The sequence below is a fragment of the Mesocricetus auratus genome, unplaced genomic scaffold (assembly GCF_017639785.1).
Source record: "Mesocricetus auratus isolate SY011 unplaced genomic scaffold, BCM_Maur_2.0 Super-Scaffold_4256, whole genome shotgun sequence".
NCBI classification, from domain to species: Eukaryota; Metazoa; Chordata; class Mammalia; order Rodentia; family Cricetidae; genus Mesocricetus; species Mesocricetus auratus.
The window spans coordinates 84,762,043-84,776,721 of NW_024429182.1; the positions used below are offsets into that span (position 1 = coordinate 84,762,043).

Below are 14,679 nucleotides of genomic sequence, written 5' to 3' on the forward strand. Positions count from 1 at the left end.
GATGGGAGATACCAGAAAAGAGGGAGCCAGTATAAGTTGGAGGAGAGATCTGGCACTAGTTAGATCTTCACAGATCTACAAGAATGACACCAACTCACCAACTGGCATTAAGGCTACTCTAAATGCCCTCCCATGATAATAAGAATGATGACTACCTTATATGCCATCCTAGAACTCTCATCCAGTGGCTGATGGAAGCAGAGGCAGACACCCACAGCTGTGAACCAAATTGAACTCCTGGAACCCAGTTGCAAAGAAGAGTGATGAATGACCAAAGGAATCAAGATCGGGCTGATGAAACCCACAGAGGCAGCTGACCTAAACAAGGGAGAACACGTGGACCCCAGACTGAAGACTGAGGGGCCAGCATGGGACTGATCCAGATACCCTCCTACCGAACCTGGGTGACAGAGAGGAGGCCTTGGTAATCTGTGGGGCCTTGGAGAGTGGAGCAGTATTTATTCCTGGCATACAGAGGGACCCTGGGAACCCATACCACATGGAGGGATGCTCTCTAAGCTTGGACACATGGGGAAGAGGGAAGAACTAGGCCCTTCCTGGGATGATATGACAGACTCTGAAATTCCCTCGTGGAGGCCCTTGCCCTCCCTAGCAAGCAGAGGGGGGATGGAGTGAGGGTGAGGGGTTGGGGGTGAGGAGTGGTGGAGGAGTAGAGGGAGAGGGAACTGAAAGTGACATGTGTTAAGAGTTAAATAAAAAATTAAAATAAAAATTAAAAGAGGGTGGGTATGCATTGGAGAGACATCTCAGCATTTAAGAGCATTTACTGCTCTTGTAGAACACTCACATGGCAGCTCATAACCATCTATAACTCCAGTTCCAGGGGATCCAACGCCCTATTCTGATATCCAAACATGCCAGGCACACATACAGTATACATGCATACATGCAGAAAGCTAAACACTAATACACATAAAATAACAATACATCTTTTTAAAATAATGAATAACTGTCAAAATAAGCAATCAAAACTAACTTGTCCTTTCTTATTACCCATTTAGATGAATTAGTCTTCAAGAGAAATCTAGAACAGACCATTCTAGAACAATACCCATTTTCTACGAATATCTTGTTATAATCCAGTATTCCAAATGTTCTAAACATAAATATGATTAAAATTCTGAATTTTATTTAAAGTTGAAACCTATCCCCCTGGGAAAGTGCTTTTTGGTAGCAGGAGACTGTTTGGTTAGCTCTGTTTCTGACCCTACTTACTGCTTCTAGTCTTGCTTTCTCATCATTAAGCTGCTTCTTCCTCATCCAGGATTAAAATGGGGAGAAGTATAAACCGTGACAGGAAGCATCTGTCTGGCACTACAGTTGTTTCCAGCTACAGCTAATATCTACAGTCAACTCTGGCTGATATTCAAAGATGACTTCTCTTCCCATAGAATTTCTACAGAAGCTCCCACTTTGAAGAGACTGTGCTGTTTGCCTTCCAGTGGTTACTTACATTTCCTCCTCCTGAAGAAACGTAAATCAGGTAAGCCAGCCCTGTTTGGAGTAATTTCTCCTTTCTGAGTGGAACTCTAGAATTAAATATGAAGTGACTATGGACTAGTTCTGTTCTGTAGAGCCCTCTACTACTTGATAAGAAACATCTTTTCCTGCTTTTGATGTAAATGCAATTAATACTCAAAAAGGTTTAGCTGTCTTTGTCTTTTCTCTAACTTCACACTAATAGCTTAAGCCTCTTATCTTACCTATATATGTTTATATATTTAAATTTCATCATCACTCATCCATTGCATTACCAAACCATCTTTTGTTTTATTGTGTTTTGTTTTTGAGACAGGGTCTCACTACATAGCCCTGGCTGGCCTAGAACTCACTATGTAGATGAAGATGGCCTTGAACTCACTGCTTATCTCTGACTCGTGGATGCTGAGATTAAAGACATGTGCTATCATATCCAGACCATACAACCATTTTTAGTGCCTGCCCAAATATTTCTACTATACAGTTGAGCTTTCTTGTGAAGACCTATAAGGAGCTTGCAAGTGAACATCCCAAGTCAAGTAACAGACTGTAAAATAAAATTTATTCTTTTCTCTTAAATATATGTCCCACAGAAGGGGTTTCTTGTGGATTTTTGCCTAGGGAAATGTAAGCAAGTATTTATTTACCCCAGATAGAGCACTAATGACAGACCAAAGAAATGGTTCCAACAAAACCAGCTTAGTGAAATTATAAGTTTATTGAAGACCATGATTCAAAAAGAATCCCCCAAGTTACCAACAACCCAGGAGACCAGTTCAGAGAACCATGGCAACAGGTTCCAAGGCAAGAAGGGAACTAGTTTTGTGATTTGAAGTAGAAAAATGGCAACTCTTTTGGATTTTAAGTGGGAATTAAGTAAAACCTAGAGAAACCCATGTAAGTGGGTATCCGGAAGGTAAGAACCCAGTTTAGGAAAGAACAAATTTGTAAAATCCTCAGCTATAGTAGTTTGGAGATCCTTACTCTGCTATTATACCATTGATTGGACAGCTATGCCCCTCATGTCTCTTTTCATTAAAAGCCTCATTCCCATCAATTTAGACAGCACCCTCAATCTGGCCTTAACCTATTTGTGTTGCAAAATGGTATGTAAGTTGCATGATGAAGACCCAGATCCCCAATCCTGAGCAACTAATGGCCTAAAACAGGGTCCAATAACGCTGGCTACTGAATATGAGTGCTTGTTTCACTGTTTAAAGTTGAACTCGCTGGTGGTTATAGAGATGGTGCTGTCATTAAGAGCACTGGTTGCTCTTCCAGAAGACCTGAGTTCTACTCTAGCACCCACATAGTGGCTCACAATCATCTGTAACTCTGGTTCCAGTAGATCCAATACCCTTTTCTGAACCCCTCAGACACTTCATGTACATGGTACACAGATATAAATTCATAAAACACACACACATAAAAATAAGTAAATAGAAATTGGAGTTTGACCCACTGAATATTCATCTGAAGATATCTGTCTTAAAAAAGAAAAGCATATTAAGAAAACTACAAAAAAATGAGCACTACACAAAAGTGGGAAGTAAAACCAGAAATAGAGATGTGATGTATATATATATATATCACATTTAACCTTAACTAACATGTAACAACTTGAATCTAAAGTTATGCTACTTTTTAAAATTCCAAATGAATTAAAGTATTAAAATATAGTCAGTATATGTGATGTCTCTTATTTCAAACACTAGAAAGAAACCCATACTTTCAATGAGAAAAAGTCAGATTTCTCATTCCTAATAAATAATTATTGAGCAAATATTTTGTGAATATTGGATTAAAAACACATTTTTGACTTGTACATCTACCTGCCTTGAGCTAGACATAATTAAAATACAAGCATAAGTCATTCATCTTTTGCTGTCCAACTATTTCCCAAGTTCATTTATATATCTTACCAAGGAAATGTAGACCTTTTTATGGGGATTTCCTCAATGCTGTGAAGCTTCTGTCTAGTGATCAAACTATGTCCATAAGAATACATGCAGAGGATGCAATGGGTCCTATTTGCTTCATATACAGGTAATAGTCATTGCCTACAAATAACAGAAGACCTAAAAAATACAACTTTTTATAAAACATTTTTATCTCACATGATCTGAAATCCAAGTAAGTTTGTGGGCAAGCTAAGTAATTTACCATAGATTCAGAGTCTTTCATTGTAGTGTAGCTTTCTCCATAGTTCAGCATCACATGCAGGCATGGCATCTCTTTCCCATTGGAATCTTTGTCATGAACAATTAAACAATGCTCAGAATTCTCTTTAGCCAGAATTACAGAAGGCAACTTGTTGATTTCTATACCATTCACTGATGAGGAACATAAATGGTTTAAGGAAGCACACCTTAAAAATGTGTCTCTACTTAGGCTGACAGAAAATGAGTTATAAGGGGAGAATTACGGTTTTGTAGAAGTGATGAGGAAAAAGAATAGATGCTTAATAAACAACATTGAAGTTATTCATTCATGTTGATGCTAAAATTAACTTTTAGGACCACAAGTGAAACAGACTCAGATTTTGCTGAAACAAAGTTAATATTCATCTCTCCTTGTCTCCTAAGCATAGAATGATATTCTTAAGTTGTACAGGTTTCACCAACTTCCCAATCAAAAGGACAGAGAAAAACTGGTAATATTTCTATAAACATATCCCCAACACTATAGGAATATTATACTTAAAAGGACTCTGGTCATACAGGTTTGGCAGGGATAAACATACTTCTTTTTCCCATTATTTGTACATTGAAAAGCTATGAGAAGTCTTGCCATTAAATAGCTCACAATGTGTTAATAGAATCAAGTCATCTGTGTTCAAGTCGATATTCTATCATTTTCCAACTGTACAGGCTCCATAATCCTGTGTCTCTCATTTGGGGAAAGAGGGAACCTAATGATACTTAAAACTTAATTGGTTTTACTATGATATATGTGTGAGGTATCCATGAGGAGCTTTCAGCACAGTCCTTTGTGCATCCACTCATTTAATGTATTTATTGGTTCTATACTGTATGCCAAGATACCAGGCATCCTGGAACCTACAATCAGATGGTGGAGAGAGGAGGCAAATGATAAGCAAATAAAAAGCAAATGGAACCATGTCAGTTTGTGAATACTCTGGGGGGGGGGTTGTAACAAAACGTTGTTGTAGACGTTGTAGGACGTTGTCTTGTTTAGAGTTTCTATTACTGTGAAGAGACACCATGACATTTTCTTTCAAACCACCACATCCCATTCACTGACAATAGGCTTATAGCACAATACATAATTCCAACATATAATGACACAGGATATACATTACCATTCTAAAAATGTAGGGAAGGGAGCATAGTGAAGAAATATTGGCCCAAAGCAAGACCAAAACTCAGCTAGGCAAACTCCATGTCTGATGTCAAAGTGCTCTTCAGATCTCTAACTCCTTTTGGCTCTAACTGCAATAAACTTCTTTCTCCTGGGCTGGTTCCACTCCCTGTCAGCAGCTTTCCTTGGCATGTGTCCCAGGACTCTGGCATCTCTGACATCTTGGGTCTCCAAGGCAATCCATGCTTCACCTTCACAGCTTCATACACAGCCTCTTTAGGCCTCCATTCATGGACACCCTTGACATATGCCTGGCCTCAGCAGCTTTCCTTAGTCATGGAGGGAGACTCCCTAACCCCTTTCTTATATCCGTAATTCAAAAGTCAGAAACATGTTGCCAAAGTTGCCAAGTTCTGCTGCTTGTTGGGGTTGGAACATGGCCTTTGTCCAAAAACATTTTCACCAGCTTTCTGTTTTCAGTGGTTTCCTTCACTGCCTAAGATTGGCTGTCCTTGAACTCGCTCTAGAGATCAGCCTGGCCTTGAACTCAGTGATCTGCGTGCCTCTATCTTTGGAGAGCTGGGATTCCAGATGTGACTCACCACACCCAGGTCTAAGTTTTACTTTAATTTCTTTTCACCAGCTGGAAGCTTTGCTGAGTGGGGTCTTCCTCTGAGGTCACCACTTCTTCTATTCCAGTTAGCATCAGACTTTTCTTTAACCTATTAATCTCTTGAACACAGGACTTAGCTCCATTCCACTTCCTGGTGCCCCTTTTCTACTCAAACTTCACATTTTATATTCTTCCTTACTCAGCTCCTTTTCATTACAGATCTACCTACGAGTGAACACTAATAACCACACAACAGAGTCAATACTAGGCTGTTCTGAGATTTCCTCTACCAAAACAATTAATCCAAATCTCCTCAATTTAGTCTCAGTCAGACTTTTCAGATAAGGACTGAAAGCAACCACATTCTTGGCCAAAAAAAAAAAAAAAAAAGAAATACTACAAAAGTGTCTCTAGGCCACATACAATTCTCCTCTGAAAACTCTTGAGCCAGGCCCCCACAGTTCAAATTACCCTCAGCATCACTGTCTACCATGTTCCTACTAGTGTGGCCCATTAAGCAGTATTTAAAATATTCAATTGCTTTTCTGATCCAAAGTTCACAATCCTCCAAACAAAACCATGGTAGGCCTATCATAGCAATACCCCAGTTCCTGGTATCAACTTCTATTTTAGTTTGGGTTTCTATTGCTGTGAAGAAACACCATGACCATGGCGACTCTTCTAAAGGAAAACATTTAATTTTACTAGCTTACAGTTTCAGAGATTTAGTCCATTGTCTTCATGGTGGGAAGCATGGTGGCATGCAGACAGACATAGAAAGGAGATGAGAGCTCTGTATTTGGATCCACAGGAAGCAGGAAGAGGCAGTGAGCCACTAAGCCTGACTTGAGCTTCTGAGACACCACCCCGAATGGCACACTCCCTCCAACAATACCACATCTATTCCCACAAGACCACACCTCCTAATAGTGGCACATTCTGTGACCTGATGGGAGCCATTTCTTTTCAAACCACCATAGATGTTTTAGAATCATAGAATGGCATTTCTGAGAAAAAAAAATTTACCCTAGACCTGAGTACTCAGATGCTATTATCAGTCATTCATTCACTCGTTTACCAAACAAATGCTTATTAAGAACTTATTTTTTTCTAGATTCTGGAAACAAATCAAATTAACCAGATAGATAGTATTTATACTTAGGTTACCCAGTTTCTGAGCCTGTGCTCTTTTCACTCTTCCTGGTCCAACCAACATCTAGCCAGAAAAAGGAACAGGTCTGTCAGGAATTACTTTTTTCTTTACAGATGAATGGAAGCATTAAGAAGCCAAATCTAAAATAATGAAGCAATCTACAGATTAATGAAATCAGGAACACATCCTGGTGTTCCCGGAGTAAAGACAAAACAAAACTGCAGGGTAACTGCTCAAGAGGCCATACCCTACAAACAGTAGAAAAAGAAAGAGTAAGAAATACCCTGGCTTCCCCCTTCCCTTATGGTGCTTCTCACTACTTAGGTGGGTTAAAGGCCAAAGAAGACAGAGCATGTAGGATGTAGTTACAACAGAGAGCAGTAGATGGGTGGGAGACAAACAGGATCAGTAGCAAATAGTCATACTAGTAAGCACCCTCTCTTATTGAAATAAGAACTATCAAAAATACTGTGTAATTGCAAAAAGAGGAAATTTGGGGAGCAGCAACAGGAGAGCAGAAAGCAATGATGAGTCCCACAGAAAGGTAGATCTGTGAGTAAATAAAAGTGTTTATTGTGGCTTGAATCTGAAATATCTTCCTGTCTAGGATACTTGTTCTTCATCTAGTGGTGCTATTTGGAGAAACTGGAACCTTTAGGAAGTAGAGCCTAGCTGACTGAAGTAGGTCACTTGGGAACCAGCCTCTGGTTCCTTCTTCCACAACTCTCCTTCCTGTTCTGTCATGATGTGAACAGCCTCAGACACACTCCTGCTGCCATGAACTACATTGTCATGCCTTCCCTACCAGGATGAACTAAAACCTAAAACTGTAAGCTGAAATCTCTCACCCTTAAATTGTCTCAGTAAGATATTTTGATCACAGCAGCAAAAAGTAATTGACAGAATGCTCATGACAGAAACTATCTTAAATGTTTTCCTGTGGACAAAGAATATATTCATTCATTTTAACTCTCTTTACTCCATAGATTAAAATGAAGTATCTATAATATATGTGCACAGTATACAGAGTGATGAAAAGCAACCATATAGCTATTGAGGCACAGGAATTGACACATGATTATCTTTGTTTACAGAAAAAAAATGTTGATTAAAAAGTATATGTGAGCCAGGCAGTGGTGGCGCATGCCTTTAATCCCAGCACTCGGGAGGCAGAGGCAGACAGATCTCTGTGAGTTCGAGGCCGGGCTGGACCAACAGCCTCCAAAACAATACAGGGAAACCCTGTCTCGTAAAACCAAAAAATGTGTGTGTGTGTGTGTGTGTGTGTGTGTGTGTGTGTGTGTGTGTGAAACTGGTATGTGTCAATCTCATTTGATGAAAATAATACCACTACCACAATTTTTGACCAAATTTGAAGCAAACTTTTTTATACTGGCCAGGTCCATGGACACTAGCAAGGTCCATATCCAGGATTCCCAGAATATGGTGCCAAATTACATTAATCAGAGGCTTATAAAGACAAAACCCCCCAAGGGTATATACTTCCCACCTATGTCCAATCAGGGGCAACCACACATCGTGATGTACTTCCTGCTTATATACCTCCTGCCTATGGGTGATCAAGCACATCCTGGGCAGTTGGGATAATGAAGCTTTTTTGTTGTTGTTTTGTTTTGTTTTTGTTTTTGAGGCAGGGTTTCTCTGTATTGTTTTGGAGCCTATCCTGGAACTCCCTCTGTAGACCAGGCTGGCCTCGAACTCACAGAGTCTGCCTGTCTCTGCCTCCTGAGTGCTGGGATTAAAGGCATGTGCCACCAAAGCCCGGCTTCAATGAAGCTTTTTTTTACAAAAGCAAAATGCATGGCTTGTTATCTTACATGAACAATAGCCCCCAGAACTCCAGGAAGTTATCTGTCCTTGGGCAGGTGGGGCTTACAGGTTAGAGGGATTTTTGTTTTATATCTCTTATGCGCAGTAATTTAAGCTTAAAATGTAACTTTAGTTCTCATATTCCCCCCCTTGAGTGGTATCCTGAGTCAAATCCTTGACTCAGTGATGACTATCTGTCTATATTGGAATCTAATAACCATAAGCTTAATGGCACCCAGACAGGAATTTATGTATCTAGTTAAGTCATCAGTGTTGCAAAGATCAATAGTAATTATCAGAAGCAGATGGGTCAAAGGCCCTCTAATGTCTGACATCAAAGTTATTGTCTAAGAGGAGCCTAAAATGAGAATAGAGACCAGTCATATATTTTTATTTTATCTCTGGTCCCCCCCCCCTTTTTTGTTTGTTTGTTTAGGACAGCCAGATGACTTCTAAAGATTTCTGACTGGTTTATATAGAAACAGCTTTTTTTTTTTCCTTACAGCCACACAATAATATCCTTGTTCCACATAGAGCAGGTTGAGTGCCCTATCATATTATAGAACTACTTCAGATAATAAATCTGCCTTTGATAGATCTTGGCCTATTTGTTTTTTAGAGGTACCTTTCCTGGTATGCCAACTGGCACTATAAGTAACCATTTTGCCCCCATATGCCAGGGACTATTGTTGTTGTTTGTTTACCTGGGGTTTTGTGTGTGTGTGTGTTGTTGTCGTTTTACCTAACACTCCAGCCTGTTGAGGATAAGGGGTAATGTACTATCTTCGGTAACTACTTTCTGCTGAAATTAGGATGTCATTGTCAGGGACCAGGGACCTAGACTGCTAATCAGGGCTGGGAGGGGATTCAGGCAATGAGGCCTTTCTCAGAAGCATCTGGATCACTGACCCAGCTGAAGAAACAGAGAGCAATCACAGCAGCTAGAATGGTTCACATCAGTTTGGTTTCAGCAAGCCCAGGAGCAGTTTGGAGTCCAAAGTGATTTCTTCATGGTGTCTGTCAGCCAAGTGGAAATCTGCTGGGACAGATACAGACTAGGGTTAACAGTTAAAGTTTAAGAACTTAAAGGAAAATCTTATGTTCAGAGCTTTCCCCTCAGGGATAGGCAAGAGGCAAGGAAGTGTAAGCTGTTGATTGGCATGACAGGAGTACTTATCTGGAGTCCATTTGACATGTGACAGTTGGATTCAACTCTTATGTCTCCCCTGACTCCCTGATGCTTACATGAATTTTTTAGTTCACAAATATATAAAAGTTTTAGATATATTAACATTACCACTATTTGTAATCTATACTGAAATTCACATTGTAAAAAAAGCAGCAACAAAGTGGAATATACTCAGGTCTTTGAATCACAGTAAAAGCCATTGCTTTGGGTTTTAAAAACATGGACATTATTTCTTCTGTCCAGAGAGTTGGGTATATAGATTGGACAGAGGTATTTTTAGCATGTTGAGAAGCACATTTAAGTCTATACTTAGAAGTCAACCAAAAGAAATTTAAAATCTTTGAGCTTGTGACTAAAAATAGTAGTCAGTGCTTTACCAGCTTATCAGAACTCCATTGATTAATGTTAAAATTCTGAACCTTTGAATTCTTAGTATAGCAATAACATGGGGGGGGAAGAAATCTGAAAGATTTCTAATTTTTAACACCCCTTAAATCACTTCCTTAGACTTTTATAACTTGCATTTACAAATTTAGACCTTCACAAATTATTAAGCTTTCACATCCTCAGAGTTTTACAACCTGTATTTGCCTCAGAACACTTTCTTAGACCCTCAGAACTTGTTTAAATGTTAAACCTTTCCAGCTCATCTATTACCAGAGACATGAGTAGTTATTAATGAGAAAAGTCATTGCAAAGCAACTTCTTTTAAATAAAGGAATAGTAAATTACACATGAAAGCTGTTTATCCTTAATATGAAACCTGTTTAGCAAGGCACACATGTCTGCCTTTCTCAGCAGGAGACCTAGTAGCTCTAAAACAAGCAAGGCCTCCTTTTTTACATATGACATGAACTAACAAGGGTAGCTGAAGCCATGGATCAGAAGCTGGGTGCCTGCTCTTCAAACTGAGAAAGCTGCAATTAGCTGTCATCATTATCAGAGATCTGAGAATGATAAATTATAGCAGGAAATATAATCTGAATAGTCTACATATTAATTAAAATGGCAAGAATTACCCACCACCTAGACAGTTACCCTGGGCTCCTGTGGTCTCTATGGCTTTGTTGGGCAGCAACAGTCTTCAGCTGCCAGGCTCAGATCTGAGAGATTTTCCTGTGGAGGAGGAACTTGGGGCACTGACCTTACCTCGTCTAGGCAAAAATGGAGCAATCAACTCTGCAGTGCCCTGTTTGTCCACAATTTGGGCAGGATCCTGGTGGCAGGCGAGGCCTGGGGCAGTTTTTTTTTCAGTGGTTACCATTGCCACAATCCACATGTCATCATCTGTGCCCCAAAGTCTTCTTTGGAAACCTTAGGGTGGGCACTAGGAGCTGCAATTTCTGTCTATCACAAGAAGCTTTTCCATAAAACATTTTAAATGCCATATTCAGCAGATCTCTGAGGAGTTTCAGAACCATAATCTATTAAGTATCCCTGATTTTAAATAAACTTTACTTGTTTTTAGTTACTTGGCTTAGAAAACATATGCAAGAAGCTAAATAAAGCTTATTCCTGTAATTAATTACATTTTAATTTAACATAATTACAGGTATAATTCTGAATACATTAAAGAATTTGACCATAAGCCAGGTAATGGTGGCTCTTGCCTTTGATCCCAGCACTCAGAAGACAGACTCAGGCAGGTCTCTGTGAGTTTGAAGCCAGCCTAGTTTAGAGCTCTAGGAAAGCCAAGGCTACGCAAAGATACCCTGTCTCAAAAAAAAATGTTTTTGACCATGTATTAGGTGAGTATTAACTTACATGTCTTAATCACCTTTAACAATTTATAACAAGTTAGTGACTTTTGTAAGATTAGAATTTGCATTTTATCCCTGTTATATTTAGCCTTAAAAATTACAATTTTTAATTGAAGCTCTTTTAGTATCAAAATGAAACTTTAAATTATAAATACAGTCCATAAGGAGACTGAGAACTTCATATTTTCTTGGTCCTTACATAGTGCACTATTAGAATATATCACAATTTCTTATATGACTCAGTTGATCAAAATAGCTAAAGTTTAACGAAGTTAGCAAATATACGGAGGCTAGACATACACTCTTAAATCAATCTGTGCTAGCCATAATAGCCCTTTGGGAAGGAGAAGGCAATAGGCTCTTTGCCAGACTGCTTAGGTCATTGTCTTGCTACATCATAAGACAGGGATATCCCAGTTTCTAGTGTTTAGTGTTTGGTACTCATAGTTGTGGCCCTAACTCTTTAGCCTTGTTTTGTTTGCTAGCATACTGATAAAGACATCATAATACAAAACATTTTATTAACTTAAAACATCCCATAGTCTTACAAATTTAAAACTTTTTTTTTAATTCAGAGAGAAAGTCGATGCAGACATCCAGTTTGAGGACTATTTGCTCTATGTTGCCAGTCCAGATATGGTCCACTAAAATTCAGAACATTGAGCTGTCCCCTAGTATAATACCAGAGAATATCACTACTACCACATCCTTGAGAGACAGGTAAAACACAAGAAGGGGGACAGAATTCTCTCATCTGCCACGACTCGACAGTCATAGAGACTCCAAACCTGTTATGAGTTGAATGGTCGGGACTAAATCCTGGGCTTATAACCATCCAGACTTTCTGGTTCTCATCCTCGTAGTAACCAGGACTTACCCAGGTCAGCCTGAGTGGGGGTAACCCCAAGGGAGAAGCAGTCATATTCAAATTTAAAACTTTAAAAGCTGTTCCTTTTTTTAAAAAAATCCGGCTTTGTAAATTTAAATTTTCTGTAAAATTCCAAAAATTTCTTTTTAAAAAAAGTTTAAGATCTCTCAATAGTGGACTCCTACAATATCAAAAAATAAATGAAGTACCTAATTACTTCAAGGGGGAAGAAACAGGGCAACAGCCACAGTCTGGACAAGGCAAATCCAAAATCCAACAGTGCAAGCAACTCCATTTCCAGTATCTGGGATTCACTCATGGTCCTCTGGCTTCTCCAAAGGGGTTGGGTCGCCTCTCTGACCCCACCCGCCCTTGGCAGCACACATAGTCTGTCTTTTTTCTTTTTTTTTCTCCAAGACAAGATCCAGTGTATATCCAGGGATGAGAACTCACTGCACAATGACTGGGGAAATGGCTCAGTCAGTGAAGTGCTAGGCCTGTAGGCAGGAGTTCAATCCCCGGAACCCAGGTGACAGCCACTTGTCAGGGTGTGCCTCTGGGGAGGTAGAGAGAAGCCAGCCCATCTAGCTCTACGTTCAGTGAGAAACTCTGTCTCAAAAATAAGAGGAAAGGCAAATGAGGAAGACACTCAACACAGAACCATTGTCTCTATAAAACATGTGCATATACAAACTCACGCGTGCACACATGCACACACAGAAAACCCACTACACTGAGATTGTAGAGCCAAGGTGAGGCAAAAACAGAACATGGAATAAATAGGAGGGTGGGCAGAAGGAGCAAATTTCTATATCCATATCAGAGATAGGGCTACAGAGCTGCACTTTCCATGTCAGGGTGGACTCTGTAAAAGAGGAATCAGAAGAGCAGTTGCTTAGTGAATTGCTGAGAACATAGGATGGATCAGAGATACATAAAGGTTTTAACATAGGGATAGAATGTTGATAGTTTAAGCTTTTCATCCAGAATAGTTTGTCCTCTGCCATGCTTTCTATGGTTTTAAGCAAGAATAACCATGCATTCAGAATGACATTTTGGCCATATTAGTACTCCTTAAGTCCTGAGAAGTGTTAAAATACATTTTTAATATGTATAGCAATACATTTATGTCTTACTATTGTTATGCCATCTTTTTGGAGATAAAGAGAGAGATTAACCTATTGAAACAAAAAATGTTCTAACCACAGGAGTCTTTAGTTCATGGATCAACAGTGAGTGAACAAATGAAAATGAGGCCTGGAGAGAATTGGGGCCAGTAGTCATCTTCACTGAGGGATTTGAATTTGACAGCTCCAGAAATGCAATTGTAATTCAGTTAATCAATTAAAAGGTATAACTGATGTTCCCCAGAGAAATTATTCCCATACTGTTATCTTCTATAACCCTTTCCCTTTCCAGCTATATTCAGTCTTACCCTAGAGGCTTCTGGAGTACCCTAAGGTTATCATTCCTGCAATGAATAATCCCAGTCCATGAAAACATGTGGAAAGAACCAGAAACACCAGCATCTGTTCCCTTGTAATGAATGAGACTCCAGCTTAGCTCAATACAATTGACAACCGGAAGCAAAACTGTGCCCAAGTGCAAAGAGGAAAAGGACCAAAGACCAGTCACAGAAAAACTGCATCACAGGTGAAATTCAAAGGGAAACTGCCCACTTAGTAGCAGGATGTATGCAGAAGTCCAGGTACCTCAGGAAGGGGAGATTCAAGATAGGTTAAAACTGGTCTCATCAATTTTAAGGATAAGGGATATACATGAAATATTTTAGAAAGCTTTGCAAGTAGCCCAGTTTTGTCTTGTTCTTAGTGAGATCCTATTGCCCCTGAAATGATAGCTTCACATGTGTATAATCCCTTCACACCCCCCAAACTGCTTCCATAAATCTGGACAGTGGTGGCATGACTCAGAAGAGAAACATGCCTTTGACTTTGGATGTCCCTACTTCTCCCAGCTGCAGAGGCTGCTAATTTCCCCCTCCCTTATATTGTTGTTGGTAAGGCATTTCAGCGCTCTTATGGAGCTCTGATCCAATATGAAAATTGAGAAAACTTTCAGGAAAGGAGGATAGTGGGCTAGCATGAACCCTCAACCTCATTCACTGTGTCTAAGTGCTCTGATGCTGCAATTGACCCTATGGGGGGAGGGCACTGCTTCTGGGGGTAAGAAAGAAGGGTTTTTGGGTTGAAGGACAGAACCCTATGGTCATGTGGAACAGGAAAAGAGTTTCACCAAGGCAAGGGACTGCTGTTTTCAGAAAACTATAGAAAGAAAAAAAAAAACAATAATGGTCAGATACCTGCCGCTGTCTATCAGGTTCACACAGAAGTAAAAATAGGTGATTGAAACAATTTGTGTAAATCTTCAGGGTTTTTTCCTACTGTTAGGTCTCCTTTGCTAGGGAATACATTTAAAATCACCATC

At 39.6% G+C, this 14,679-nt stretch overlaps 1 long non-coding RNA gene across 2 annotated transcripts in view; it reads left to right on the forward strand.

Moving 5' to 3' along the window:
• Positions 1–365: 365 nt before the first annotated feature.
• LOC106021585 overlaps positions 366–14,679 on the forward strand; it is a 34,432-nt gene continuing 20,118 nt past the window's right edge. Inside the window, exons 1-3 of one of the 2 annotated variants that reach the window (XR_001196826.3) lie at positions 366–424; positions 1,413–1,504; positions 1,817–2,079. This is a non-coding gene — a long non-coding RNA (uncharacterized LOC106021585). Of the gene's footprint in view, positions 425–1,412; positions 1,505–1,816; positions 2,080–14,679 lie in introns of those variants that run through there. The other variant, XR_005881019.1, reaches the window with a different exon arrangement.